This window comes from Rattus rattus, chromosome 7, assembly GCF_011064425.1.
Source record: "Rattus rattus isolate New Zealand chromosome 7, Rrattus_CSIRO_v1, whole genome shotgun sequence".
NCBI lineage: Eukaryota > Metazoa > Chordata > Mammalia > Rodentia > Muridae > Rattus > Rattus rattus.
The window spans coordinates 117,313,489-117,333,170 of record NC_046160.1 but is presented as its reverse complement, the minus strand read 5'-3'; the positions used below and the strand labels follow the sequence as shown (position 1 = coordinate 117,333,170).

At 41.3% G+C, this 19,682-nt stretch overlaps 1 pseudogene; it reads right to left on the bottom strand.

The window, feature by feature from the left end:
* Positions 1-603: 603 nt before the first annotated feature.
* Positions 604-1,958, bottom strand: LOC116906191 (annotated as a pseudogene).
* Positions 1,959-19,682: the final 17,724 nt, after the last annotated feature.

Below are 19,682 nucleotides of genomic sequence, written 5' to 3'. Positions count from 1 at the left end.
AATAAATAAAAACTGAAATTCCTATTTATTCATAACCCAGAAGCCAGGTGTGGTGGTACACACCTTTAATCCCAACTCAGCAGAAGAAGGCAGGTCTCTATGAGTTCAAGGGCAGCCTGGTCTACATAGCACATAGCAGGATTACATAGGGAGACCCTGTCTCAAAAAAATTTTTTAAAAATCATAGCCATCAGTAAGAATGTTTTTTTTCCATATACACATTTCTATATTTATGTATTAGATGCAGGCACAGGGAGGTGGGGAGGGACATCGGCTCTCATCGGGCTCCACATCCACATCGAATAATCCACACACAGAAGCAGCAAGGGTGTTACATGTGACAGCTTTGAGAGAGAGAGGGTAAGGCCTGGGCCTGGCTCATCAGGGAAACTAGCTCTTGAGACTTAGGAACGTTCTGTCAGGGAAGATGAGGTGGGGTTCCAACCAGGCGAGTAGAGCAGAGCTTAGCCTCCGTGCCCTCTACCCCTCAGTAGCACAGGACCTAGGGCGGTCATAGTCCTTCCATTCCAGAACGCTCTACCAGAGCTGAAGCTAGCAAGGTTAGATAAAGACAGAGCAGCGGAGACCAGCTCTGGAGCCACCTCACCACTCAGGCCCCGGGGAGATGGAGCAGGGAACTGGAGTGGGAGAAGCCTGTCTGAAGTAAGAGACCCTAGCAAAGTGAAAGAAGGTGGCCAGGCCTACCCTTGGTCCAGCCTGGGCTGCCAGGGTCTGGGTTGATTTAAGCTCGTTTTCTAACAATCTGGAGAGAAGGAGCAGGTAGGAGCAGGACCAGGTCCAAGGGGACAAGGATGTCTGTTGTTGTTCGGGAGCCTCTAGTGCCCCTGGTTCTAAGCAGGCTGTCTCTCGGAAGATCAGCTCCCTGGGGAGATCATCCAGCTCTGTATCAAAGGTGAACGGCTCCTCAGACACTGGTTCATCTATCAGATCATAGCACTGTTCCAGGTAGGGGTGAGCCAGTGCTTCCTCTACTGTGATGCGCTTGTTCAGATTAAAGGTCAACCTCGGATCCAGCACGTCAAGAGCTTTGGGGTCAGATTTGGGAAAAAGTTTGGCCCAAGCCACCTTGGTTTTAGAGGGCAGAGACTGTAGGTAGTTTCAGGACTTCATATTAATGATACAATTAAGATCTCCTGGGTTGGGGAATACCTAGGATATCTAGAATGTGGTTGAGTTGGTCCAGGTAGTGATTGCCCGAGAAGATGGGCTGGTTGGAAAGCATCTCAGCCAGAACTCAGCCTACAGACCAGATGTCGATGGATTTGGTGTAGCGCTTGGAGTTGGTCATGATCTCTGGGGCTCGATACCAGCGTGTGGCCACGTAAGTGGTCTGAAAGCCAGTTTGATCATACTCAGGGTCAGCAATCCGGACCAGGCCAAAATCACAGATCTTAACGTGGTATTCATGAGCAAGATTGGAGAGCTTCTGGTCCCGATGCAGCACATTGGCTGAGTGTATGTACTTGAGGACACCGGAGGATCTAGTAGAGGAGGCAGTGGATGTGGTCATTGGTCAGCGGCTGACACTTAAAGCAGCTAGTACAGATACGACTCCATTAGGTCTTGAACAACGTAAACATTCCAGGGCTTCCAGGGTGGGTGCCCTGAGGATGTCTCGGATGCCTATGACATTCTCATGGTGGAATCGCAGCAAGATCTGGGTTTCCTTCAGCATGTGCTGACATTAGGTTTGATTTTTCGAAGCAGCTGATCTTCTCTATGGCCACTCTGGTCTTGCTCATGTGGACATAAGCAGAGCTGACCATAGCGCGTGCGCTCTCGCTGATATACTGCTGCTGCGTGTAACGTGGACCCACGTCAAAAGGTTGCCCCTTCACCACCTACACCTCCCCGCCCCCTCCCACACCCCCTGACCACAGGGCAGACCACAGCAGCTCCCCTGGGCTCCCAACCCCCTCAGCCGCAGCCACATCCATTTCCCCAGTAAGAATGTTTTAATGGTGAGTTAGCAAAGCTTAAATATCAACCACACCTATGAGAATCTGAAAGATTTACTTGATAGGCCATCTGCTGGTACAGCTAAATCTTAAAAGTACAGATTTTTTGTTTGTTTGTTTTGATCGTTACTCTGACCTATATTTGCATCTTTAGATCTCTAAAAATCTCTAAACATTATTACCATATGTTGACATTTTAGCATTATCAGCTTTTTAGCATAAAAGTTTTATAAAACAATTATTATACTTCTACTTACATGTTTAATTATCCTTTTTAATGAAAATAGTTTTTTTCACATAATATATCCTAATTATGGTTTCTCCTCCCTTTACTCCTCCTAGTTCCTCCCCATCTCCCCTCCCATCCCGATCCACCCCCTTTCTGTCTCTCATTAGAAAACAGATTTCTAAGGGATAATAATAAAACGAAATCAAGTCTAATGAGATAAAACAAAAGCTAACATCATAATCGAACAAAACAAACACAAGGATAAGAACCCAAGACAAGGCACAGTAAACAGAGACACTCATTTGCACACTCTGGAATCCCATAAAACCCCTGAACTTGGAGACATAATATAGACACAAAAGACCTCCAGGAAAAAAAGAGAGGTCGTTCCCTACAGAGTTGAGGAAGTAGATTTGAAGGAGAGGTGGGAAAGTGAAGAGCCTATCTTAGCTTCCCTGCTTCCCCGGCCAGAGTAGCCTGTGCATTTCCAGGGAATGCCTGCTGGACTTGGAAAATGAGATACGGTGATCTGTGCTGGGAGAGAAAGAAGCTTAGAGGGGAGGATCTGTGGGACCCGATGGAGATGGGGCAAGAGAGGAAGGAAGACTGCAACAGGGTACCTGCTGAAGAGCTGGAAATGAGACTTGGGTATGGGATCGTGGGGAATAAAGGCAGAGATGGAGATCTGTAGTTAATCTGTCTACTTCCTTGGATGGAGTTCACTTCATTTTTAAAATAAGAAAGCTGATGATTTTTGTTTATTTCTAAACATCTGACTTTAATCTTCTCATTTAATATATCTATGAAGGAATGGGGCTATCACTCATTGGCAGACTACTTGTATAGCATGTTTAAGGCTCTAGGTTCACCCCTCAGCAAACACACACACACACACACACACACACACACACACACATTCATGCATACATTCATGCACACATCTACAAAAACACACATACAGGTACACACACAAATGAGCACACACATGTACAGATACACACATATACATACACAAATTCACATATGTGCACACACAGGTACACAAACATGCATATAAACAAAGTATGCACACATGCATACATAAGTACAGGCACACATATGCACACATATACACATATATAGGTATACATACATGTGTGTATACACATGTCTTTAAAGTTTTGAGTTTCAAGCAACCTTTAGGTTCTTCATCTAAAAGACAGTATGGATTTTCCATTATTTTATTAAAGTCAATCATGAATGATCCGAAACTAAGCCACTTTCAGCAGAGATGGAAAAAAAGACTGGATTTCCCCCAGTTCTTTATTCAATATCCGTAGTTTACGATTACTACCGAAAACCTGCTATGTGTTGATTTGCACAAATCACCCACCTTTGAAGGTGCAATGATTTGGCCTGGTCACTGGGGATCTTGGAAGAACCAATTAGATAAATGGGCCCTTGTGGCCCGAAGAAGCTAATGGAGCCGCCTCTTCAATAATAAAACATGCCATTTCCTTCTGACAAGATAGCAGTTAATTTCTAATCTGAAAAATAGGAGCTGCCAGCATTGGCTGTGTATTTCCTTTCAAATACGTGGCTGATGACTCAGAATTACAGTTTTTTAGCCAACTTACCTATATTCAATTTTAAACTCTTCACTGAGTTGAGATGAAATGGGAAATGTGAAGGCGCAGGTGTGTTTTGCAGCATCTCCAATTCCCATCCCTTGATGTCTCTACCCTTCCGCCATGTTTTTAAACGACTATTTTAAAGAATAGAAGTGATCCCTGCTTCCGATCTTACTGCCAAGAACCCTGCCAACTAATGTGGGCTTTGGAGTCTTTGGGAGACCTAAATAAATTATTTGTTTTCTTTCAAAACTAAAATTAGGGTTAGGCATTGTGGCACACACCGTTAAATTAATGCTAATGCCTCTGGAGGCAGAGGCAGGAAGATCTCTATGAGTTCAAGACCAGCCCCTAGCCTAGCTAAAGTAAATTGTAAAATAAAATAAAATGATCATATCAATTACATCAAATCTGAAGATTATACTTGAACAGCATTACACGTTTTACACAATTGGTTTTTTACATCCCTCATGTCTGTATCACAGTCTTTGGGAGATGTCATCTCTGACTCTCCCATACATGACATCATATATCCAATATCATCCCCTTCTGTCATTCACAGTCAAAGATACCTGTGCAAACACACACACACGCACACACACACACACACACAACACACAACACACGGAGGGGACACAATCACTCTGACAATTTTTTTCTTTATGATACTAATAAAAATATATAGTCATCTTGTTTACCTGTTTTCTATCTATTACAAAAACAAATGCAGGTTTCACAAGGGCAATAATCCTGTCTTATAAAGAGATGTTGCCAGAGCTCGCATAGTGCGAGACTCACAGGAGGCACAGGTATTTATTGAGTTAATGAGACAAATTGTCTTAGGGTTTCTATTCCTGCACAAACATCATGACCAAGAAGCAAGTTGAGGAGGAAAGGGTTTATTTAGCTTACACTTCCACACTGCTGTTCATCACCAAAGGAAGTCAGGACTGGAACTCAAGCAGGTCAGGACGCAGGAGCTGATGCAGAGGCCATGGAGGGATGTTACTTACTGGCTTGCTTCCCCAGGCTTGCTCAGCTTGCTTTCTTATAGAACCCAAGACCACCAACATCAGGGATGGCCCCACCCACAATGGGCTCTCCCACCCTTGATCACTAATTGAGAAAATGCCTTACAGCTGGATCTCATGGAGGCGTTTCCTCAACTGAAGGCTCCTTTCTCTGTGATAACTCCATCTTGTTGACACACAAAACCAGCCAGCACACTAACTCAAAACAAAACTTTATCTATTATAAACTGAACATGCTAGGCAAACAGTTTAAACCTTCCAGACTATGAGGAACCCATGTTAGCATTCCTGTGTAGATAGGTATGTGTGACTATGACATTGTAACGAGCATTTATTGAAGATTTTCTGCCTGTCAGACACTCCGTGTTATGAATGAGTGAATTAATGAATCAAGTCTGGAATTCCAGTGTTCCTCCATGGTTAGAGAAACCCAACAGAGAATTTTAAGGATTAGACTGAAATCAAATAATACTGCCTTAATTTGGGCTTAAGGTTGCTTAAGATGACATAATTAGGTAACACCCTTATTTCTTTTCATGTGCACTATGATTTAAATATGATCAGAAGCTGACAAGACACGTGATTAGATATTTTGCATTGTAATGGTGTAAATGGGCCATTGTCATTTATCATTCATTTTTAATGTTAAAATCTATAGTCATTTCAAGTTCTTCTTAAAATTTTAAAAAAAATTACACTTCTTTATTTGTGGGTGTGCATATCTGTGTGTGTATGCATGTATGCATGCATATATATGTGTTTACCTGTATATGTTTGTGAATGTGTAGGAGGATGTGTGTGTGCATGTGTGTGGGTATATGTGTGAATGCATGGATATAAATATGTCTACATGTGTGTTCATGTGTCTATGTGTGTTTGAGGTATGTGCATCTGTACAAGTGTGTACATGGTTATGGTGTGTATTGTGCAAGTGTGTGTTTATATGTGTGTGCATGGATGTGTATGCATGTGTGTAAGTTTATGTATGTGTATGTGAGTATGTATGAGTGTGTACATGTGTGTATGTGTGTCAGTGTGTCTATGTGTGTGTGCTTTTGTGTATATGTATGTGTGTGTAGGCCAGAGAATATCTTGTGGGAGTCAGTTGTTCTGTCTTTCCACCTTGTGGTTTCTAGAGATCAAATTCAGGTCACTGGGCTTGGTGACAAAAGCTGTTACCAGCTGAACTATACTACTGCTATGTCTTCAAATTCTCAACAAAATATCATTTACTCGCAGTGAAAATTCAAAACTGCCAGGATGCCTTGGAAGATTTAAAAACGTATGTAAACAATTACTGTAGGAGACACTGAAATCATGCCACTTTCAGTTTTAAGATGTCCTCAAGTGCGAGAGATGTGTCTTCATGGAATCGTGCACAAGCAGAGGGTGCTAGTTAATTTACCAACTTTCCAGCTCACCGCTGAACTGATCAACGGCAGAACACACAGGTCCTCTGGCGAGTTTATATAGTCTTTATTAAAAAAAAATAACTGAAAAAATATCCCCAATGCCTTCCACATCTGCACCATTCTTTAAAGAGTAAGCACCCAGTTCTCACACTCACATAATTCTTCACAGAGACACATCTCTTCCAACCTATTTTTGTTTCCAATGAGAGCACAGCTGTCTTTCATTAGACATGTTTAACTTGCCAGCTCTCTATATGCAGAGTTTTACATGCTTAACGGAAGATTTTAATACAGTTTTAGCTCCTGCTTGAGATAAATCAAACTCAAAGTGACAAATAAGGAAGTGTCTGCAAGAAGTGGGGGGTTGTCTGATTTAAAACTCCGAGAGCCTTCAATCTCAGATTGCACAAATACACATTTTATTCACCAAGACATGATGGATACTTTATTGCGGGGCTGTTCTTTTTTAAATTCACTAGATGCAACTGAGAACAATCTGAAGCTATAATATATTAATAAGATTAGCCAGGGATAGAGAAAGAAAAACTGGTAATCTAAGTAGTGTAATTTATCAAATGCTTTAGAGATGCTACATAAACATTTCCTAATCTTAAATGCCTTTCCTGGCTCCCTTGTTTTCATTTTTCTCTATTATACTCGCTACCAGCTCTTTTTGTGTGTGCATGTACAGTCCAAACATTTTCCTGATTATTAGGAAGCATGATTGTATATAAATGCAAAGCAGCTTGACATTATGCAGGGGAAATGACTGGCATGCACATTTTACTACATGGACCTAACTTATGACCTTCCTGCTGCTTGATGAGAATTCAGACTTTTAAAACAGCTCGTTTGTCCAATGAGTATAGTCTCTCTGCCTCTCCAAATTAATTACCTATAATAACATTTTGCCCTTTTGTCTAAAGATGGATCCATTCCCACAGTAGCCTGTTTCACACTTTAAAAAATAATCTCTAATAATTACTTATGCTTGATCCAAATTTTGAAAATTCAATGTTTGGCAGCTATGCTGGCCAGCCTCCCTTCTCTCTGACAGAAATACATGGAAAAAATAACTTAATTTATTCTGTAGGAAATAAATTACTGAAGAGAACAATGTCTTTAGAAACAATAGCAGGCACCCCCTTAAAAAGAGTGGTGAGGTTAATTTTACCAAGAGCATGCTAAAATACCAGGTGATAGGACACACTGAAAAGGACACACCTCCATGAAGATACAATGAAACAAATGTGTCCACTTTGGCTGTCACCTGAATCTCTCTCTCACTATGGGAAAGTAATCACAGACTGAGAGACTTGTACAGAAAAATTTGCATGCCCTCTACAAAACTGTGACTACTATAGAGATTGGTGAATTGGTAAAACTTAAGATAGACAAGAGGGGCTAGGGAGATGACCCAGTGTGTAAAATGCTATCGTGTGAGGACCTGTATTCACATCAATATCACCCACACAAATGCTGAGCATGGCAGTACACCTCTGTACTGGGGAAGGTGGAGACAGATGGAGACAGCTCGATCCCAAGGACTTGTTGACCAGCCAGCCTAGCCCCTTGGTGAGGCCCAGGTTCAGCAAGAGATCTTGTCTCTGAAAATTAAATGGAGATCAATAGAAACAGATGCTCAGTGTCTGACCTACACACACACACACACACACACACACACACACACACACACACAAATCCTCTCATCCACACAGAAGAAACTAAAAAAACAACAGTTAAGTACAAGATGTAATTTCGTTTAATGCTGGAGAGGGAGAAAAGGAGCTTTGGTTTTCCTTGTCTGTGTTTATTTTTCTCTAAAGAGCATTGTTGGGACAAAGGTAAAATTGAATATTAACTTATTTTAGGTGATTACTGTTGGATTGAGCTTGAATTTTCTGAAATTGAGAGTCTTGGGTCTTCTTAATCTGTTAGTACACAGGACAATGTAAAGATGTATACAGTAAGAATTTAGAGATGAAGAGTCAGGGTACCTGGAGACAGACTGAAGACAGCTAGACAGATGGATGGACAGACATAAAAATAGATGGATAGATGGATAAAAGACAGATGGATCATATGCACAAAAAGCTAAAGCAAACACCAGAAAATGCTTTTCCATTTGGGGACCCTACGTGTAGTGTGTACAGGTGTTCTTTGTTCTATACATTTCTTAGTTTTATGCTTGATACTTTCAAAGCAGAAAGTAAAATGGAGGACCGTTTGGTGTCTACCTGGGACAAGGAATTGAGGTGCATATTTTACATATCAAAACAGACCTGGCTTCCAAGTTCTCCCACCATCCCTCAGTTCCTACCTGGCATACCCGGCCCCCAACCTTGAACTTTCCAGCCCAGGGGCTGGGTTGCCCTTGTCCCAGAGGCTCTTCCCTATACAATCCGGACATTTTGCTCTATCTTTCCTTCCTTCCTTCCTTCCTTCCTTCCTTCCTTCCTTCCTTCCTTCCTTCCTTCCTTCCTTCTTCCTTCTCCTTCTCTTCCTCCTCCTCCTCTTTTCTTTTTGAGCAAGCCCTTTCTCTCCACCCGCAACCCCCATTGGTGACTTCCCTGGCCTCAGTCCTTGGGGCCAGGGAACTCACCCACCAGAGATCTGCTTCCCAATAAGCCTGCCTTGAATACATTCTAACCTTGCTTGTATTGGCTCATTTCACCAGCAGAGGAGAAGTAACCTATCAAAGACTATTGCAAACCATGTCTTAGAGACAATCATGAAGGAAAAAAGAAAATAGAAGCTAAGAAGAAATTATGCTTCTTAAATTTAGCAAATCTTTTAGCTTCTTTTCTTAACATTTTTTCTTAACAGTGTCAATATTGATTTTTTTTTTTCCTTTCTTTTTTGAGGCAGGATCTCCCTCCAGTCTTCTAAGCTGGTTTCAAACTCTCCATTTCCAGCTTGCCTTGTTGTCTTATTTACTACTTTTCTATTACTTTAATAAACACTATGATCCAAGCAAATTATAAAAGAAGGCATTTGATTGACCTTATGGTTTCAGAAGATTCGAGTTCATGACTTCAGAGTGAAGCATGGCAGTGGGAACTTCTGAGATCTCTCGTCTCAGGCCAGACTGAGAATGGCAGATGGCTTTGGAAGCCTCAGAGTCTGTCCCACACATCCACTGCAGGGACCCCACACCTCCCAACTCTTCCCGAACAGCTCTGCCAACTGGAAACCTAGCATTCAATCATGGGAGCCTATAGGGTCATTCTTATTCAAACCACCACACTAGTGTTGATAGCACAGACATGTACCACCACAGCTGGCTAACAATGAGCATTTTTTAAAAATGAGCTTTGTTCCCTGTTTAGTCTGGTGTGTGTGTCTATTGCTCCAAATTATCTGCCAAAGTTTCTTAGTTACTTTTGACATGGCTCCCCACTTTGGGGTGTACTTTAAGTCACAAATGTGAATGCCTGAGATGTTTTTCAAATACGCCTTTCTCTTTTCAACTTTTAAATCACATTGAATTGCTTGCATTTATTTTACATGTGCATGTTTGGGGGATCGTGTATGCTACAGTGTCTGTGTGGAAGACAAAGGATGACTTTCACGAGTGGGTTCTCTGCTTCCACCATAGGGGTCCCTGGGATTGAACTCAGAACATCAGGATTTGGTACCTTTACCTGGTGAGTCATTTTATTGCCTCAGGGAAATGGTTTTGATTCTTTTCATTAATGCTATTGTTTTATATTTCTAAAGGAGATACTGACATACTCTATAACAAGCTATTAGCAAGGTATCTGTTACCTATATAATATCCCATAAAAAATAGATTAGTATCTATTTCTTCTGCTTGGTCCTCTGTATTTGTTTGTCTCAAAAGCCTTTGTTTCTACTTTCTTTATTTCTTGGTCTTCAAAAGTACCTGCAGAAATCTATATGGTCTTTATATGCAATAATTTTTATTTAACAGTCTATTATCCAGGGTTCTGTAGAGTAACAGAACGTATAGAATGAATCTTTCTCTAAATATAGAAAGGAGACATATTAAAATAAATGACTCTTTTTCCAAGTTGGCAGCCCTTCTGCTGGTGCTCCAAGACTTGGCAGGCTTCCTGTGTATCACATCTTAGTCTACTCTCCTTAAAGTAAGCTCAAGAGAAGATCGTTGAATTCATGGGCCCAACTTTGCTCACAGCTCTCCCAACCCATGAGCTCCCAGAATATAAGCAAACGGGTGGTTCTCTCCCACACTTACATGTATCTCAACGTGTATCTCATGTTGCTGGTTCTAACCAATGAAACAATAGCCAAGGCTATGCAAGCAGATGGGTAAAGAGCATTCGTATATTGGGGAACCGGCCCTAGCTTCAGGCTATCAACTCTAGTAGTGAAAAGCATGTGACGCCTTTACTCACCTGCACTTTTAACACCCTAAGCCTAGCTTTTCAGCTATGTACAAAAAGCCAAAGTGGCATGATCAAACCTGACTCTAAGAACAGAGGGAGTTCCTTCCTGCAGAGCCTACCCAAATTCTCTAAACTCTGTCTGTCTGTCTGTCTATCTATCTATCTATCATTTATCTATATCTACCTATCATCTATCTATCTATCTATCTATCTATCTATCTATCTATCTATCTATCTATCTATCATCTATCTCTATCTATCATCTATCTATTATCTATCTATCTCTATCATCTATCTATCTCTATCAACTATCTATCTGTCTATATCTACCTATCATCTATCATCTATCTATCTATCATCTATCTATCTATCATTTATCTATATCTACCTATCATCTATCTATCATCTATCTATCTATCATCTATCTATCTATCATCTATCTATTATCTATCTATCTCTATCATCTATCTATCTCTATCAACTATCTATCTGTCTATATCTACCTATCATCTATCTATCTATCATCTATCTATCATCTATCTATCTATCATCTATCTATCTATCTATCTATCTATCTATCTATCTATCTATCTACCTATCTACCTACCCACCCATCTAAGCTTCTTGTGTTAAGGCTTTTTTTTTTTCCAGAAATAGGCAATTAATACGAAACTAGTACTTAAAGGTGGCATATTTCTTAATTAAAAACAGAAAACAGGGGGCTGGGGATTTAGCTCAGTGGTAGAGCGCTTACCTAGGAAGCACAAGGCCCTGGGTTCGGTCCCCCCCTCCGAAAAAAAGAACCAAAAAAAAAAAAAAAAACCAGAAAACAGTCTTACGGTTTCAGATTCAGGTGGCTGATGAAGACTACAAAAACCAGCGTGCACACTGCTGCTGAGACTGTGGTAACAAAACTGCGGCAGGCGAGAGAACGCCACATTCTGAGGGAGGTGGTTGTGGGACAGTTTAGGAAAACATCACTGGTAGAAACTAATAGACTTCTGGATTGGGTGAATGTGTTGGCCTCACTGAAAGCCAGACATGTTAATTGGCTTCTTTCAGCCGTCCATCATAAGGTACTAGTAAGGACAGATGCACTTACGGAAGTAGTGAGGACCCAGAACGCGCTGAAAAGAAAGGACATTGTTCCTTATCTTCCATCTTCCCAGTCAATAAAAAAAAATTGTCAACATAAGAAATGGCTTCAGGGTAAAGATCAAATCATAGTGTGACTGTAAGTTCCTTTGTTAAGAACTCTGAAATCTCTAAGGTTGTAGTTAATGCTTTCAGACAAAAGTGGCTTTTAAGGCTTGGAAGGTTATGTTCATCAGCAGGCTGACACACCATGGCAAAAAGGAGCCTTTCACAGTAACCATTGTAGATGAGCTTCTGTGGCACCAAAGGAACCTGCATTGGCTTTCTAGAAGGCTCTCGGAAGGCTAAAGTCACGTGTACAAATAGAAGTGCCGCCATCTTAGACTGAAATGTTCGCATTGGCTCAGAACAGAAAAGAGAGTCCTGGGACCCAAACTTCCACAGAAATGGAAGCTGAGGCTAGAGAAGACATTTAGCTGAATGCAGAGGACATTTCTCGGTTTTCTTCAAAGGAGATGATACTCACACATTTTGAATTAAGGGCTGTAAAGAATAGTAAGCTGACGAGCAAAAACACACAGAATATTAAAAAGCCAGTAGAAAAGGCTCCCAGGGAGCAGTCTTAACACCATCAAGCAGAATCCCCTCCCCTTGGCATTCGAATGTACAAATGTAAGCCTGCATGGGTTTTAGAATCTCTGTGAGTGGGTGGGAGTGCTCATGTGCCATGGTTCATATGTGAACACAGGAAAATCTTTCAGGAACCAACAAGTGGGATGGAACACAGAGCATTAGGCTTGGCAGCAAGCACTTTTACCCACAGAACATTCTTGCTAGTTGTAAATGACAGTCGTAAACTGCTGAGTTTGAGATGCACAGAATTCATAGCAAAAAAAGAAGAAAAAAAATTTCTAGGTCATAACCAGCAAATTCAGATCAAATCCAGTCTACTGTGCTGTTTTGTACAATCTAAGATCTGAAGATGATTGGGGAAGCTGGGTGCAGTTGTGTATGCCTATAATTCTAGTTCTCGATGGATTGGGGTGGGCAAGGCCAACCTGGGTTACCTACTGAATTTCAGGGTATTCTGGGCTATATAGCAAGCCCCTGTCACCATCAACTGGAAAAATAAAGAAAAAGGAAAAAAGGAGGAAAAAGAATGGAGGTGAAACATTAAAAGATGAAAATATTTTACGAATGTAAAACAATAACGAATTCAAATTTCAGTTTAGAAATAAATAAACTTGACTTGGGCAGTTTGGCCTCAGCCTTCAGGGACCAAGTCGGATATGTGTGACAGAGTCTGTGTCACCTGCACGAAGTGAAGTAGGTGCTGTCTGGTTCTTTATAGAGAATGTGAGGAGCTCTGCTCCAGTTGTGACTCACGATTATTTACATGTGGTCAAAGGGAGCCTAAGCGTGACATAAAAAAGGAACATGGGTGTGCCGTGCCTTGGCACCCGCTTGTGAGCTTCAGGCCATCAGCCATACCCAGCTAAGACAGCCCACACTGGAGGTAGGGGAAATCCATCCAAAGGTGAGAGTGTGCAACCCATGGCCAAGGACTGCCCGCAGCGAAAAAAAGTGTGGTACCGAAAAAAATCTGCCTGAGTCTGAGGAAGGAATCTGGGTTTATGGTAGCTCTCCACCTCCCTTCTGCATGTTGAAACCATGGCAACACAGGTACAAACAGCACATAGCAACAGAACTACGGCTTCAGTGATTCAACAGTTCCCTACTGCACTAAGGGAATCTAGGTTTTCATCAAGCAAGCTACTCCCCAGGCACAGACACAGTGAAAAGGGGTGACAGAGGTCTAGAAACAAGTGACTAATGTCACTTTTATAGCCTTACTTTCGTTCTTTCCTTAACTATTTTCTAGTTTAGCTTGAATCTGACTGGCAGTGAAGCAAGAGTCAAGATGTTGCCACAAGCTGAAGGCCCATGATACCAAACCCAGACTCTTCCCTGACTGTTCTAGGTGTGGAGAGAAAATCCAGCAAGACAGGACAAGCAGCCATGAAATGAGACAAAGAGAAAGAAGAGGAGGAAGAAAGGGCAAAACCAAATCCCTGATAAACAACTTCAGCAAAGGGGCTTCATATAAAATTAACTCAAACCAATCAGTAGCCTTCTTCTACTCAAAGGATAAATAGGCTGAGGAAGAAATTAGGGAAATGACACCCTTCACAATAGCCATAAATTATATAAAATGCCTTGGTGTGACTCTAACCAAGCAAGTGCAAGATCTATATGTCAAAAACTTCAAGTCTCTGAAGAAAGAAATTGAAGAAGATCTCCCATGCTCATGGATTGGCAGGATTAATATAGTAAAAATGACCATTTTACCAAAAGCAATCTACAGACTCAATTGATTCTTTATTTTTACATTTTAATTTCATTTATTATTGTGCGTAAGTAGAGTGTATATATGTGCCTCAGCATGTGTATAGAAGTCAGGGGACAACCTTATGGTATGACTTCTCTCCTTCCACCTTTAGGTAGATTTTAGGGATCAAGCTAGAGTTGTCAGGCTTGTGTAGCAAACATTTTATCTCACGAATCCTGTTTGTTTTTATTGTAGTAATAAATTCGTTCTTCATGTTCTTCATATGCCTCTGACACTCCTGCTTTTAGTCTGCCATTAAAAATTATTGAAGAGTTTTGATTTAAAATAAAGTGACTGGGGAACAGTTAAGCAGTAAAGTGTTTAGCTAGCATCACACACACACACACACACACACACACACACACACAAACACTGGTACAACCACTCTGGAAATCAGTCTGGCAGTTCCTCAGCTAGGTCCTACCTGAGAACCCAGCTATTCCAACCCTAGGCATATACCCAAAACATCCCCCAACATAATAACAAAGACGCATGCTCAACTATGTTCATAGCAGCCTTATTTATAATAGCCAGAAGCTGGAAAGAACCCAGATGCCCTTCAACAGAGGAATGGATACAGAAAATGTGATACAATGGAGTACTACTCCTCAGCTATCAAAAACAATGACTTCATGAAATTCTTAGGCAAATGGAATGAACTAAAAAATATCATCCTGAGTGAGGTAACCCAATCACATAAGAACATACACACTATGCACTCACTGATAAGTGGATATTAAACCAAAAGCTAGGAATACTCAAGATATAGTTTACAGACTACAAACTGAAGAAGGAAGACTAAAGTGTGGATGATTCTTAGAAGAGGGAACAAAATACAGAAGGAAATATGGAGAGAAAATGTAGAACAGAGATTGAAGGAAAGGCCATCCAGAGACTGCCGTCTCCTAGGGATCCATCCCATCTGCAGACACCAAACCCAGACACTAATGCTGATGCCAAGAAGTGCATGCCAACAGGAGCCTGTATAGCCCTGTGATAGGGGGTTTCCAGAGAGGAAACCAGGGAAGGGGATAGCATTTGAATTGTAAAAAAAAAGAAAACATCCAATAAAAGGGGAAAAAAGAAAAATAAACTATAGGTTGCCACAGTTAAAAGAAGAATCAATCTACTGGGTTGAGGATGCCTAACACATGAAAGGATCTGGAGAAAAAAGTCAGTCCATTTTAGGGTATGGGGAGATGGTTCTGAGGATGAATGCTTTCTGTGCAAGCATGAGGACTTGAATTTGGATCCCCAGCACCTATGTAAAATAAGGCATATCTCTGTATACCTGGAACCCCAACACTGAGGACAGCAGAAACCAGTGGATCCCTGGAGCTCACTGGCTAACCAGCTTAGCCACACAAAAGGAGATTGGGATCACGGAGAGATTCTTGTCTCAGTAGGATAAAGCAGAAAGGCAGAAAATCTAGAGCAGGATTCCTGCCATCTCCTCTGGCTTCTACCCACATGTTGTTCTCTCTCTCTGTCTGTCTGTCTGTCTGTCTGTCTCTCTCTCTCTCTCTCTCTCTCTCTCTCTCTCTCTCTCTGTCTCTCTCTGTCTCTCTCTGTCTCTCTCTCTCTCTCTCTCTCTCTCTCTCTCTCACACACACACACACAAGCACACACAATTTTATTATCACCATGTACAGAAAATTCTAAGTGATAGCCGTGATCAAACTATTTCTTTGCAGTCTTAGGAAACCCCTCAGCCGATCTCATTCTGTCTCTGGGTACTCCACTCTTATTTTGGCCCAGACTCTACAAGGTGTATCTGTCCCAAGGAGGCTTTAAAGCTAGCCTCACAAAGACACGAGGAACAAAAAGAAACACAGACACTCGGGAAGCACTGGGCAGCAACTAGCTTTAATGGAGGCTATGCAGGAAACCTATATACCTTCCCAATCACTCTATCCAGTCCAGACCTCTTCTGTCTTGCTCTGTAATCCTTGAGGTCTTTCCTCACTTCCTATCACCTGAACCTCTCTCTTTTTCACCTCAGACTCTAATTCTACCATTAGTGCTTCTGCTCCTTGTTGTGGATAAATGTCTCCTGTGTGTAGTCTTACCCATTGCCTTCTCCAAAAAACTAGAGTAATAAAAGTGTTCCTGAGATTATCTGACACCCTTCAAGAACCTAAAAGGTCAGAGGTTGGTATAAACATATAAGTAATAATGAATTGACCTACCCAGTCAAGCAAGGACTGACGGTGTGGATACCACATAGGGTATTTATCACAGCACTCACTTAAAATACACTATAGAAAATCAAAATCATTAAAGCTGAGAGGGAAAGTGTTCTCTGTGGCTTTCTTTTTATTTACACCATACCTCCTACAAGAAGAACATGTTTCATGTATTAGTTTAGCATTTCTGACTTCCGAAATTCTTATAGAATTTTAACACCAATGAAGAACCCCTGATAAACCAAAAGAAAGAAGGCTAAGGCTTTGAGAGTCCAGAGCCACGTAAAGTGCTTTCCGTGGAGTGAGTTCGCTGTAGTACTCCTCCTTAGAGGAGTTGCTTATAGTGAAATTCTCCAATAGTGGAGAGCAATCAAAGGCCTAAATTGCTTTGGCACAATTCAGTGAGATTTCACCGCACTTATTGAAGTATGCCTTTCCCCCACAAGCATGTGCAGCTCCTAATGATGCACTTAGTACTCGGCCTGGGCAAAGTGCCTGTAGCCAACACCTTTTGCCCAGAGCTCAGGAATGAGGAAGCCAAATGGATTTCCTTCTTGAGGACTGAAGTGACAGGACACTGCTGTGTGTGGTTTAGGCCCCTCCCAGTCAGGATTCCCACAGACAGCATCAAGATGAAAACAGTCAATTTGTTAGGTTTTCCGTAGTCAATGTCGGGCTTCAGAAAAGAATGCTACGTAGGCATGGTGGAGTATGCATGTGGTCTCAGTTAGACTCCTCACCTAGAAAACTCAGGACTCAAGGTTATCTTCAGCTTTGTGGTAAGTTACATATTGTAAGTTTGATGCTAACCTAGGCTACATCTCAAAACAAGTGTGTGAGCATGCTAAACAAATTGCTGGCAGAGTGTCACCTCTATGCTCACTCATTTGGGCAGACTCTCACCCTATCTAGTGCCAATGGCCTGCCTGAAGATGAAAAGTGTGTGCTCCTGTTTACGGCTTTTTTTTTTTTTTTTTTTTTTGTCTACAGACAATCAGAAAAGCATTATTGTTCACTCAAGAAAGGCTTCTATATAATTCTTGGGCTCTAAACTGCAGGCTTGAGATGTTTTTATAACACTGTATCATTTAAAAAAAAGCATGAACTACAAATAATGATAAATGTATTCTCTTTGATTTTCTTTATACATATGTGTTATTATATTTAGGTACTTTTCAAAATGCAAAAAATGGGGAGATTTAAAACTGGGCATGTGACACACTGTTAGAGTACTTACTTAGCATACTAAAAACCCTAAGTTCAGGTAAAAGAAAACTACACTTTACAAATTAAGAGAACATTGCATTCGAAGTACATTTGCTTTGGGTTTTTTTTTTTTGTTTTGTTTTCGTTTTTTGGGGTTTTTTTTGTTTTTGTTTTTGTTTTTTTTTTTTTTTTTTTTTTTTGAGGTGCTGGATTCAAACTCATGGCCTCACAGATACTAAGTAAGTTCTCTACCACTGGATACCCACAGCCTTGTTTTTTTTTTTTTAAATCAATTCTTATTAAAAATATAATATTCATTAAATGAATAAGACAATAACACATTTCAACACCTTCACATGTGTGTATGACACATATGACCCCACACATGAAAGCACACACACAAACACACTAAAACTTAAAACTATGAAACTCAAATATAAAGGCTTAGTCTGTCTGTGTCTACCTGTAACCCTAGAACTTGCTGAGACTGGAATTCCTGATTTAACATTCCTGACCAAACTTGGTAGGCTGAGGCAGGAGGGTTATGAGTTCAAAGGTAACTTGGGCAACACAGTGAATTCCGGACCAGTCGGGGCTACATGGAAAGACTGTGTCTTTAAGAATAATCAGTCAATCAACATATTTTTCTTAGAAAATAATAGCCATACAGAACAAGAAATGCTGGCAGTAACACCAGAAAACCTTCCAGCCATTCAAAGACAATTCACTATCTACTGTTTCCCTCCCTCCAAAAGGAGGCTTTCCTACTTAGTAAAGTGCAATGCATTTTCCAGACCGCTAGATGGTTGTCACTGAGCTTTCTGCATGTGGGACAATCCTTGCCTGGGTATGCAGTCTTTTCCACGCTGGGGAGATGGAAGGTGTTGGAACACACGACAAGCAAAGTCTTAAACGTTGGGATGATAGAGGAGGTCAGAGCTGCAGACACTGCTGGCTTAAGATCATCCACAGGGGCACAAGATTCCAGGGTTCAAGACTCAACATGGTCTCTAAGACTCTTTTCCTTGATCAGCGTTGGCACCAACAGAACCCAGAACTGAGCTGGTGACCTCCATTTAAGAACGTGAATCTGGGGGTTGGGGATTTAGCTCAGTGGTAGAGCCCTTGCCTAGGAAGCTCAAGGCCCTGGGTTCGGTCCCCAGCTCCGAAAAAAAGAACCAAAAAAAAAAAAAAAAAAAGAACGTGAATCTGAGGTCATTAATATATTGGGTTTAGTTTCAAATGGTCTAGAAAATGAGTGGCCTGAACATGTAATAGTCTGAGAAAAGCAAAGATGGGATATTAACCCAAGGAGAGCTTCAGCCTGTGCACTAATTTTTTCATTCATTCATTGACCAAACATTTACTAGGCTTCTATTAAGCATCAAGCACTGTATTGGTTTCTGGAGTTACAATGTTACATAGGGTCTAGCACTGTTTCATGTACTAGGGGAGTACCTGCTGGTTTCGTGTGTCAACTTGACACAAGCTGGAGTTAAGAGAAAGGAGCCTCCCTTGAGGAAATGGAGAAAATGCCTCCATGAGACCCAGCTGTAAGGCATTTTCTCAATTAGTGATCAAGGGGGGAGGGCCCAGCCCATTGTGTGTGGTGCCATCCCTGGGCTGGTATAAGAGAGCAAGCTGAGCAGGCCAGAGGAAACAAGCCAGTAAGTAACACTCCTCTATGGCCTCTGCATCAGCTCCTGTTCCTGACCTGCTTGAGTTCCAGTCCTGACTTCTTTTGGTGATGAACAGCAATGTGGAAGTGTAGGCTAAATAAACCCTTTCCTCTCCAACTTGCTTCTTGGTCATGATGTTTGTGCAGGAATAGAAACCTTGACTAAGACAGGAGGTAAGGTGTTAAGTAGAGTCCAGCAACTAGGTACACTATGTTCCAGTGTTAGTACAGAGCTTACATTTTGGTAGAGAGAATGGCACTGAAGAAAAAGGAAGAAAAAAAATACTATACTTTCTAAAGGTAAATGTTATGCCCAGAATGAAAGATACTGGTTTGACCATACCGGAGGGTGAGAGATGGCAAGATTGATACCTTAGCTCCAGAAAAGCTCTCTGGGAAGGTGGCATTAAAGTTGAGAGTTACACATAGATGGAGGCAGCTGGGGCAAGAATATCTCTGGAGAAGATGCTGAGGCTGAAGCAGAACCAGCTGGGAGG